Raw genomic sequence first — 12,896 nt, 5'->3', positions numbered from 1 at the left:
ATTCAAAAAAATGATTTAATATGAAGGCAACAGGCAGAGTGTTACAGGCATCGCCCTAAAGCATGTAGCCTGATGGGCAGTGTAGTCCGTGCTGCAGGGAGAATAGACTGTCATACCCGTGACGTGTCTGTGAGCAACGGAGGGAGAGAAAGGAAAAGTACGAGCTGTCACCAAGCAGAAACGGGAGCTGGAAGCATGTAAATATAATAATAACCACTGCAGCCAAGAAGAGAGCCTGACGAGCCCAGTTGTAAGTAAGCTATTAAGACTCGACTGTACACCGTGTTCGTGTTTTCCTCCAAAAACAATAAGTTCCATTGGAGCAGCCTTTCAACGCCTCTCTCTGTCTCTCGCAAGCAAAGTTGACCCAGACAACAAAGTAAAGCTAGTTTTCGGCTACGAGCCCGACACAGAACCCACCGTATTAGCCAGAGGTCCCTTTACTACGGGACCGCGGACCTGTTTTATATACGCGTGGAATAGTTTTCTATACGAGATCGCTGCAGAAAGTGCAGCCTTACCTAATGTCCACCTACTGTTACTCATTTATATTAAGATTTAAACATCTAGTTGGTATGACGAGTAACCTTCAGTAATAATAATAAATCACATTCATGTAGTTGTAAAAAGCATGATAATATATTAAATAATCCAAAGTATTCAGAATACGTTACTGTCATTGAGTAACGTAACGGAATACGTTACAAAGTACATTTTGGGGCGTGTAATCTGTAATCTGTAGTGGGATACATTTTAAAAGTAACCTTCCCAACACTGTACACAGAACATAAATGACTCCCGAAGCACTGCATAAGCTGAAGGTTTTATCAACACTGACCTTTGCCCTATACAAGTAATTTGGTTACATATTTACATAGTTTTGTCCACAGCAGACACAAAACGTAAGTCTTAAACACAGAGTGCATGGAGTTAAAGTCAAGGCTCTGGCTATTCCTGACACATGAGCTCTTGTTCTGTGTTTAAGTGCTTTCTATCTAACAATCACATACATCCACACTCTGACTTGAGGGATAAAGAGCCAAGAAAATGAACCAGCAGCCTTCTGATTTATGGACGCTTGCTACCTACAGTCACCCTACCTCGTATCTACAAGCGTTATTTGACTGGCCAAACACAGAAAACATTTGTAATTACTATAACAAAATTATTAATCTGAAGTAGGCGGCAAAGATAGAAATATGGGGCAAAATGTTTGGAATTTAAAATTCTTTATTTCCAGTATGTGTTGGTTACTTAGTGTTCATACATTAATTATCAAAGAAATAATTAAGGTTTGTGATCTATTATAATCCATTTTACTGTTTCTTAAACCGTGTATATTCATATTTAAATACAAAACTTGAATATATAGACCAAACATTTGGCTACATGTAATCAAATGCAACACCATCTGCCTGCGAGCTAAAGCTTGAGTGAAACTGGGTCATGCAGCAGCTTCAGACTTCAGCCTGTTGCTGCAGGGTGCTGAAAGCTGTGCATGAATCTGCAAACCTCAACGAGCTGAAGCAACGTTATAAAGACGAGTCGTCCCAAACAGAGATGCGAAAAGTCACACAGAAAAAAATTTAATTTTCCTTCTGGTGGTTCTCAAAGCGTACTTAGTTTCCACACACTGCTTCACACTTTGGATTCATTTTTGCTAAATAATGGCACAAAGTATATGTCTTGGTCATCTGAAATTGTTCTTCCTTCATTTTATTACCTGGTAATCATCAGATCATTTTCTGTTATTTCCTGATATGTGAAACGCAGGATTGGCAGACTGTGTGCTTTCTTTTCACCGTGGCTGCACACAGCAGACAAGTAACAAGAAGCAAGACGAGTCACCTTTTAGCTGATAACATTACTGTCAGAGAACAACTGACTGAACCCGCTGTATCACTACTGGCTTCATCCAAGAGATGGACTCGTGTGCAGCACATCTCATGTTCGGCCTCAGAATGGATGGATCTCTCTGCAGCTTCATTAAAAATCCAGTCACTGGAGTTGGGATTATGGTATATGGCAGACTGACAGAAGCAAAGACTGCTGCCCTTCTGTAGTTCTTCCCCCAGATTTCATCATACAAAAGGCGATAAATCACATCAGTCAGTTTATTCTCTGCCAATAGTTGATGACATCATGGAAAAAGGCTTTGTTCTCAGATGTTTCACTGCGATAAAGATGTTTTTTTCCACAAACTTTTATTGAGTATGGCAGTCTGGAACCAATGGCATTATGAGAATCTCATAAATTAAGTGGTATTTCCCTGTAAGTGTTATGATATCATATCGTAGTGTGAAAAATAAGAGCTAATTCCAACACTCTGAGCCTTAGGCTATAATGATTGACTTCATAAAGTTTGCAGATTGAGACACCCACATGTACACAGCAGGTTACAGAAATTATTCTGCAATATAACATGATTATGTCAAATGTAAAAAGTTTCCAGACATTTTTCTTCATAGAGATGAAGAGGAGCCTGAATGAATATCGGCTGGGGAACAGTGAGTGTATAAATAAGACAAATTCTATTTATTCAACATGATGCTTTTTTATTAACTTTCAACCTGCAGCTCATCTGTGAAGAGTCAGCTCTCATTTCTACAAGAGGTGCCGAGTAATCCAAACGCTCTTCAGCTCTGCGGCACAAACAGGCAGGCAGTGGGAAACAGCTTTACACCCTGATTGGGTAATTGGTAAATTCATCAGAATGCTGAGGGATTACACTGGAAAGTGACTGGTAGAAACACAGTATCTATACATTTATACACAAGCTGCAAATGGAGATGCAGACACGAAAGTCCATACCTTGTTTCCATGGCAACCCAGTGAAAAGCAATCCTTGTTCAGATCAATTTTCTTTTCCAGTTGAAACCAGTCAGCTCTTCTGAATTGGACTGGTGTGTGTGATTGTGTGTGTGTGTGTGTGTGTGGCTCTTTGAAATGCAAACAGATTTCAATTCATTTCAATTTCAATTTTATTTATACAGCACCAAATTACAACAACAGTCGCCTCAAGGTGCTTCATATCAGCAGTCCCCAACCCCTGGGCCTCGGACCGGTACCGGTCCGTGAGTCGTTTGGTACCGGGCCGCGAGAGTTGAGGCTCAGGTGTGAAATGTATAGTTTTCAGGGTTTTTATCTGTTTTCAGCGTTATTTTGTTATCGTTTTTATTGTTAACTCAGTTTTCCTGGATCTTTTCACGTGTGTTATGAATAAATCTTCTTTTTTTCGGTACCGGTACTAGTTTTATTTTGTTGTGTTTATCCGCGACACCTTAAAGGCCGGTCCATGAAAATATTGTCGGGCATAAACCGGTCCGTGGCGCAAAAAAGGTTGGAGACCGCTGCTTTATATTGTAAGGTAGACCCTACAATAATACATACAGAGAAAAACCCAACAATCATATGACCCTCTATGAGCAAGCACTTTGGTGACAGTGGGAAGGAAAAACTCCCTTTTAACAGGAAGAAACCTCCGGCAGAACCAGGCTCAGGGAGGGGCGGGGCCATCTGCTGTGATTGGTTGGGGTGAGAGAAGGAAGACAGGATAAAGACATGCTGTGGAGGAGAGACAGAGATTAATAACAACTAGTGTCTGTCTCCTGATGAAAATAGCCTCTCAGATATTTCAGCTGTAATTAACTGAGATTCTCATCTCAGGTTGTGAAACCTGGTGTTGGTCTGTCTGTCAAGCACTGTCAGAGCAGATGGTCAAAATGGGAACGCATCACTTTAGTGACCTGAGCATTAAAGTGCAACTTGGAATATGTGATTCCAAGTAAGTTATAGTTATATTTACCTCTGGTCTTTTAGATTTCTACATTTGAAAACAAAACAAAAACAGCACATGATGCAGAATGGGAAGTACCAGATTACCACACATGTATAATCTGGATAACTTTCAGTCTGTATGAACAAACTCAACCCCTTCATTGGGGATAGAGCTTTAGTCTGGTACTGAAGATAACTGTGGTTTAAAAATGTTCATGCCAATCACGTGTTACAGATAAAACCCTGGTCTTGGAAGCAGTGTTCTGAGATTTTGTGAAGTGATGTTTCCTTTTTGTTTTGGGGAATCAATGATTTTTGAGTTTTGTAGCCTTGTTTAGTTTTTAATATTGAAACAAGGAAACTCATGTGTTTAAAAGTCTTCTTGATCTCATGTTTTGCATGGGTTCATTATGGTTGATTTTCTAGCCTTGTTATTTACTTGTTATTTTCTCCCCCTTGTGTTTCATCAGTTCCCTTTTGCGTTGCATTCTGATCCAGTCTCATCTTAGTGTTGTTTTTCATCTCTCAGTGTTCCCGTGCATCACGTTAATCCGCTTCCCCTGTTTAGTTGAGTTAGTTCCTGTTTTATTTCAGCCCGTTCTCACTCCCGAGGTGTGACATCCTGACGATTTGTCACGTCCTGCGGCGTTCCTGAGGAACGCGAAAGGTGACTTTTGGCGTACTTATGGTACGTGCTGGGTTATGGGTGAAATAGAGTAGAATTACGGTCCCGTGGTAGAACGCTTTCCAGCCATGTATTCCAGCCCTAACCATAACCTTATCCCTAACCTTAGCCAGCACTTTAATGACATAAATAGTGTTTTCCAAAGCGATTTGAGGAATATGAACGAACATGTGTGTATTGTTTCCAAACGGTTCTCATGTTTCCTCGTGCCCGGAAGCATAACATGTTGACGATTTGTCAACTAGCGTAAAATATTATGCCTCAGGAGTGAGAACGTGTTGCTTGTTTTGGTAGTGTTTTGTACTTTGTATTTGGTTTTACTTCCTTTGTCTTGTCCTCCTTGGTAAGTATAAGTCTAATGTCAGTTTGCCATCTGTTTCTTCTCTACCTCTTGTGTTAGAGCCAATCTATAGAGAAATATTTTTGATACTGTTTCAGTTATTATGTTACATGTTTGATTTTGTATAATATGTTGTTAGAGAAGAAATGCTGCGCGTTTAATTTGTGTTGGGTAAGAAAACATTACAGCACGTGTTTTAGCAGGTTAGAATGAAATGTGCGCTGTAGCAGCAAATAGTTTTTTGACATCGTTTGTTTGTATGTACGAGTCAGAAATACATCTGGACAGCTCACATTAAGAAGTGGAAGAATTATTTTTTCAAAGCTTGGGACAGAAATTCGCCGCTACATCTTGTATATATTGTCCACTTTCAGTCATCCGGGTAAGGAAATTCCAGAAGATGATTTCGTTTATCCGTCATTTGACTGAGTGATGCAACATTTCTCCCACTGAAAATGCTGTATCCTGATGCAGAATCCGCTTCCTGGGATATTATGTTAGTCTTCCTTCGCTCCGTGTCGACTCATCTGTGTAAGCTGTGTGTTCCCTCACTCTGCATTTCCAGAGATTCTTCTGATATTGTCACGATCCTGGGTCTTATGACCCAGTGTTTAGTTTATTTGGATGTTTATATGATTAAGCTCATGAGTTTTTCTAGTTCTTTGTTATTAGATTCCCCTTGTGTCTTCCAACCCCTGTTAAGTCTCCCCTGCTCTTCATGTGTTTCATGTCTGTGTCTCATTATGTTTCCTATTTTATTTTGAAGAGATCTTGTGTTTTTATATTATGGATTATGTTTTGAGTCCTTTGTTGTACTGTTTCTTGTTTCCCTAGATTTCAGTTATGGTTATCATAGGTTTAGTTCTTTGGCTTTGTAATATGGCTTCCCTGTGTTCAATGTTGTGTCTACTGTGACCATTTTGTACCATGTTTCAGCTCCGTATGTTCTGTCTTCTCAGTTGCTGTTAAGTTTGCATGTTTAGAGTTCAGTCAGTGTGTTTCCTGTTTCACTTTGAAGGTCCATGTCTCATGTGAGTGTTTCTAGTTTTGCTTCCCTTGTCTCGTCCAGCCTGATTACTCCCAGCTGTGCTCTCCTTCTGTGTCTCACTCCCTCGTTATCCCTCTGTGTATTTAAGCCTCTTTGTCAGTGTCATAGTCTCCCTCATGGCTGTGTTTCCCTGTGTGTCAGTTTATCCATGTCCCAGTTTAGTTTTCCATGCCATTCTGCAATAAAGCAGCTTTTTGAGTTTAATTTCGTTGTCGTGAGTTTTGCGTTTGGGTCCTTCTCCTGCCTGTACACAGCTGAAACATGACAGATATGGACTGGCTCCCTCTTTGTTCACTCTGAATTTTTGGACTTTATAAATTCCCCTGAATAATCAGCATTAAATACTTGGGTCTGCAAGATTAGTCCACCATCAGTGCAGCTAACCATGACAGTCTACTTCGGTACAGATGTGGATGCTGACTCGGTGGAGACAAAGTGGTGGCCTGAATTATAGTTTCTCTCTAGACCATAAACTGATTCTCAGGTTATAAATTCAGTGAGCAGTTGACTTATTGCAGCCAGGGGAGTCGTCCCCTTTGGACTTTTAGAAAGAATACTCATTTATGGCTCTTCTGCCTCTGCTTCCCCATCCTCACCTGGATGCCTAGTCCATATTTTTAACAGTTTCCAGTAAAATGGGTTTATCTAGACCAAGTCAAAGTACCTAAGTTTGGAATTAAATCTGCTATTTTATTACAAAAGTCATTTAAAAATCCTCACATCTCTCTGGTTTGTACTGAAATGGCAGGTTAAGTGGAGGAACAGTGGCATAGCTTATGGATTTCTGAATGTTGATTAGACTATATTAGTTAATGGAGTTTGTCCTTTTTTCTACTTCCTATCTGCTTTCCTGCCGTCTCTTTAAACTTCTTAATTCTTCATTAACCCTTTAAAGCCGGTCGGAGCGGCACGCTCTGTTTTGCATAACTATTTTTAAATCCCGGTAGCACTGCAACCACGTAAGCTAGCGCAATCATTTTTTTTCCATATGAAACCGGAGGAGTTGTACTTACATCTTATGACATCAGCTTGTCCTCGGTCACAGTTTCCTTCCACATATAGCTTTGCAAAAACTGCATAAAAAGCACTTGCAGCAACAAAAACATAATATTCCAGAAACACGCTTTGCTGATCCGATCAGCTGTTTGTAACACTTCCTACGTCCATCAGCACGAACTATCGCATGTCCGCCATTACCTGCCCGAAACCGGAAGTGACGTCATTTTGTGGAAATGTAGTTTTTTACTATCAGGGCCTTATGAGCCTATACTGGTGTTTTTAAAAGTTATGTTTGACTTTATGACTTTCTGAGTCGTTTCTGGGATGCTTAGGACTCATATTGCACTGCTGGAAATAGTTTATTTTGATGCATATGCTGTTTTTTTGCAAATTTGCACAATAATATTTATTTTCATTTTTCCTGCAGTATATAAAAATTGGTGTATTTCAAAAATAAAACTATGAAGACACTCAAAATAAATTTCCTGTGGTGTGAAACTATTTTGTGCAACTTTTTTGTATTTACAGTTTTGAGGGATAAGCTTCTTAAATTTCTCGAGCTAGAAATATATGTTAAAAAAACAAAAACAATTTTAAATTTTTTGTAGTTTTTTGCACTTTTTTGCAATTTATGTAATTACTATGCACTTAATGCATACATATTATTAAAATTTGGGCTATAATGGTTGTATTGATGTATAGCACCTTGAAATGCTCCCAAAAATGGCTCTACAGCATGTAAAAATATAATATAAGCTCTGGCAGACTTGGTTCTATGGTAGGTCTTAAAGGGTTAAACTTCAGCTGTAGGATCTAAATGTTTTTGTGCTGGAGTGATTCAAAACATCAAGAAGTTTCTTTGTGGTTCAAAAACTGAGAGTAAATTTAGTGAAACGGAGCGATCAGTGTCCGAGGTTTGGAAGTCAGCAGAGATGAGTGGAGTGTTTTTATTGAACTAAAATCATCCATACAGGAAACCATGGGGAACACAAAGTCAAGTATGTACATGTCCTCTGTCATGATTGGGTTGGTTGCAGGTTTGATAGAATCTAAAGTAAATGAGCAGGAAGGGAGGCAACAACCACAGATATTTAAATCACCCGGAATGAGAAACCACATTTTAACATAACATCAGATTAAGGACTGAAAAACCAGACGTAAGCTGAGAGGACTGGTTTATCAGGATTGACACGTTGTCTTTAAAAAATAAAAGACACTCAAATGTGGGAAAGCAGCCAAGTGAGGTATGAGGAACAGACACAATTATTCCTGTGTATCAGTGCAAGGTCATCCCCAGGGTCCCATCACTCATGGCTGGTAAAGAATTAAATACTCAGTGTGTGAGTGTGGGTGGAGGGTGAGGGGAGCACATTCATCAGGATTACTCCAAGAGTCTGTTTTAATAAAAATAAATGAATCAACGTTGTGAGCTATGAGAGAGTCTTGGCAAATGAAATATTTATTGAAGAGATGTTATTGTGAATAAGCAGGACTGAGCTGACTCTGTGGCAGAGACAGAAGGATGACGTGGTTGTAATGTTTTCCTGTGTGGACTGTGCATTCGTTTTGATAGTGCACACTGATGTTCCCCTGATCCTCCTGAACTGAAGAACTAAGTCAGTGTGGTTAGGGGTTAGGGGTGTGGCCACTTTGACAGGTTTCTGTATCACTGACTGAACTGGCTCAGTATTTTTGGACTCATTTGTGTATTTTAGGATTTAAAAAATGATGAACATTTAAAAAAGAAGAACAAATGATCTGCCAAATGTATGTGGTAAAAACAGTTTAGTTTAATTTGAGTTTTGAATTGTCTTCCATATAAATAAATCCAAAGCCCCCCAGACAACATAGACCGGGGCCCCTGGGATCCCTGGGACACACAAACCCCTCCACCCTGATAAGGTAGCGATTCGCACTACCTTATCATGGTGGCTGCCCTGGGGCACACCCAGGACACGCTGCTACTGCGGAGTCGGGGCGGTCTGCTTGTCCCCACAACAGGGAAAAGGGTAACACCACCTGGGTCTGGGTGCAGTTTCCCCCTCTAGGGGCAAGGGTACCTAGACCTGGGGCTTAGAGTATGCTTGGGGAGTGTGATTGTGTGTACAGTGTATATTTGTGTCTGTCTCCACATTGGGTGAGTGTTGAGCAATTGCATATGAGAGCATGAGGGTGGGAATGGATGTTTGTATCAGTGTGTGCCTGTATGTCTGTGTCTATATGTCAGGTCGGGTATCAGACGCCACCTCTCTGGGGACATCTCAGGCCCTCTAAGGTATGGAGGCCTATCTCCCCCCACCACTTCCCCTGCTGGTGGCAGACGTCCTCAGACATCGGTGCGTTGGTGGTTCTTTGTGTCTGGGGATGGGCGTCCAGGTACACACAGGCTCACTCCTTGGTGGCTGCTTATCGGTGCCTGGAGCCTGGGGCTCGCTCGGGCCCCTTCGGGGGTGGGGTGCCCTCAGCCTCTCGGCCTGGAGCTCGGTCACTCTGGCACAGCTGGCTGCAGGTGGAGCTCACGGGCACGTCACTGCAACCCCTCCTGGCTTCTGCTCCGCGGCTGCTGAGTGACCCCTCATCTGGGACTCTCCTCAGCTCTTTCTGGGACAGTGGCACGGCTGCCCCTCTGTTGGTCTTCCTTGGTCTCTTGTGTTCTGAGGGCCTCTGGATGTCTGGAGTTTTGATCTCCTCCATACCTGCTTCATGCCCTGGTGGACGGGGCTGTGCCCCCCTCCCCCTCCCCCCCACACACACACCCTCTAGCAGATCATTACATGAAGGAACCTTTTAAAAACAAGCGCATTCATGCTCACAGGTGTACACACGGGTGCTCACACACACAAACTACACCCTTTTTGGCTCCTACCTCAAAGCACACTGTGCGCTGTCGATCTTACATGCTGCACAATAATGTTTAACATTTAGTATTTACAGTTATATTCACTTATATCATCGTGATGTTGTTTATTATATTGCTCTCTTTTTTTGCTTGTTTTCTCTTCTTTTTTCTCAACAACTGATCCAGGTGATATTGAGAATATATACATATATATGTATTTTTTCCCCCCCCACCCTTTGTTTCTTTTTGTTTTGTGCCCTTTGTCACTGTTCCTCTTCCTCGCTGTTTTTCTTTCCCTCCCTCTCTTTCTTTCCCCCAGTCATGTCTGTCCTGTCTGTAACAACTGAAAATAAAAGAAAATAAATAAACAATAAAAACAAAGGTCAATCAAACGGACCAGTACGGCAAGATGATCCACTTGGTAAAGTAAATCCGGTATCTTTCTCGGCCTTCAGACAATAATTCTGATGGCAAAAGAACCAAACGGGACATACGTAAGGACTTTTTGACATTTCATCGGACGACATGAAATACCATCATGTGGTGGTCTCGCTGGGTCCTTACGTACGTCCACAAGATGACACTTTGTGTTCTTTTGCTCAGCAGTGATTTTCTTCTTGAACTCTCCCATGGATGACATTTTTCAGTCTCTTTCTTATTGTTGAATCATAAACTTTGACCTTAACTGGAGCCTCTCTTCCCTCCGTCACCAACACCAATAGCACCCACTGCATCTGCAAAGCCACCAGGGGTGTGGAGTACCCCACACACCCCTCACACACACTCTTCACCCTGCTGCCTTCTGGCAAGCATTGGAGCATTCGGGTCGAACGGTTTCTTCTCCCAAGCCGTCAGACTCCTGAACACTCGGTAACTGACACACAACTTTGTGCATCAAGTTACTTTTTGCACAGTGGTCAGTCTTTCGCACTAACCCACTGTCATTGTTGCACTTTTCTATTGCACTGTTGTGTCTGTTGGGCTCAGTAACCCTTTCCAGACTGATAGATGTCAGTGACTTTGTTTCTCAGGTGTTTCTTTAGATCGTGGCGTGAGGTGTTGCTTTTTGAGATCTTTTATCCTGCTTTACTTTGTCAGACAGCTTCTATTTAAGTGATTTATTGATTCAACAGCTCTGCCAGTAATCAGGCCTGAGTGTGTTTAGTGAAAGTAAACACAGCTTTCAAGGGAAATGTGGTTGATCACACTTAACAAGAGGGACAATTACTTTTCACAGAAGACTGGGTAGGTTTGGAACCTTTCTCCTTTAATCAATAAAATCACTAATATTAAAATTTGCTTGATGATCTGAAACATGTAAGTGTGACAAATATCGGAAATCTGAAAGGGGACCAACACATTTTCACACTACTGTATTGCAGGATGTCAGTGGGCCAGTTTGAGCTCCTGATGGCAGAACTGGGACCACAGCTGAGTAGGTGAATGAATAATTTCAGAGACTGACAACACTGAGCAACACCTAGCTTTGTGTCTGAGGTAAAATAGTATTATTTTACTATTTCCATATCATTGAATATTCATTTGTTTCCAAATGCAGTAGTCTGACTGGTCAGATCTGTTTATTTGCATGCAAGCAATCAAAAAACTGAAGTTTGATCCAAGAAATAAATGCGACAAATTCATCCTGCAAAATGATGCATCCAGTGGCTAGAAACAGTTTTTCAACCCATCAAAAAAAGCCTTCAAAATGTGACTTTTACAGATGGCTGAGATTAAAGCTTCAGAACTGGAAGCTTACAAATAAGCTCTGCATGTTGAATCTCGTCTACTAAACTTTCACCTTTGAACCATATTTAAACAAACTTTGATGGCATTTTAACGTTTAGACATCTCTAAATGTTCAACATGAACAGTGGGATCAGGTTGTATCCCAGTCTTTGTAATAGATTGAAAAGCGTTCACTTCTCGAACAAGTTTAGCCTAGAAACAACATCCACGGACGTCCAGCGCTTGGAATTTAGTCAAATTGAATTACTTTACAATCAGATGCTTTCAAAGCCTCTAACCCAAGAACAGACATTTAACAACGTCAGAGCTAACTGAGTTTACATAACATTTGCTTAATGAGGCGACTGCGTGATTATGACAAAACCGGACTTAGATTGTTCAGTCGGGGTTATTCGTAACCGGCCCTGTTTCATGAGCAACAAAAAGAGGCGGTATCACCAAACCCAATCATTTTCACCAGTGAGATGGAGACTCACACACTCCATCAATCAGGTTTGACCAAATAAAAAATCATTATGTGATCCTTTATCTTCTTCTGATAAAGCAGAAGTGCTTTTGAAGCCCAAAGAATCGGTGCTGAATACTGTCCTGAACATCTATTGTTGTCGTCCTACTCCTTTCATGATGCTCTCTACTGTTTTGTTCCACCTTGAGCTCACATTGTTCTCTGTTCACAAACCTTTTTCCTCAGTTTCTCTGATCAAAAAACCCCCAAAATACCTACATTATGGACTGATTGTGGTTTTCTAATTTTCATAACACTGCTTCAGTCACATCTGCATAGTAACAGAAGTATTTTACTGGAGAAGGATCTAAGTTTAATAAGAGCCCACCATAAATGAGAGTGTTTCCCACTGTGTTATAAATGTGGCGCTAATAACCGAGGCCGGTGTGGCGGTAAGTTTGGTCCCAGAGGCTGCCAGCAGTCCAGAGCTGAGCCTGCGCTCACCTTGGCAGCACGCCGTTCTCAACCACAATGTACCGTATTATTGAGGTTTCTCTCACAAAATCCATTACAGCCATGAAAAATAGCCTTAAATTGGAAATTCTATTAAATACGGCTGCTGGCGTGCTGGACAGTGAAACATGAAACCCAGAGGGCTGAATTATGAAGCCTGTCTCATAAAAAGATATTAAATGAAGGCTGCAGAAATCTGAGTAGTGCTTCGCCTTTCATTGTATTGGTGCCATGTGTTTTTCATGCCCTGAAATATTGAACTCTATGGTTATTTGTGTGTGTGTGTGTGTGTGTGTGTGTGTGTGTGTGTGTGTGTGTGTGTGTGTGTGTGTGTAATTTCAGACAGAAATCCGATTTGATCAATCAAAATGCAAATTTATTCTCCATTCATTCCTTTTCGAGATCATTGTTCTTTTCAGAACGGAGTCTGAGTCTTTCTCAGACTGCAGCAGACGTGGGCACTCATGTAAAGAGTGCACAGTTTGGTATATGTTTAATTTG

Source organism: Neolamprologus brichardi, chromosome 1, assembly GCF_056152115.1.
Source record: "Neolamprologus brichardi isolate AB-2024 chromosome 1, ASM5615211v1, whole genome shotgun sequence".
NCBI classification, from domain to species: domain Eukaryota; kingdom Metazoa; phylum Chordata; class Actinopteri; order Cichliformes; family Cichlidae; genus Neolamprologus; species Neolamprologus brichardi.
The sequence above is the reverse complement of the archived record's forward strand: the minus strand, read 5'-3'. Positions refer to the sequence as shown.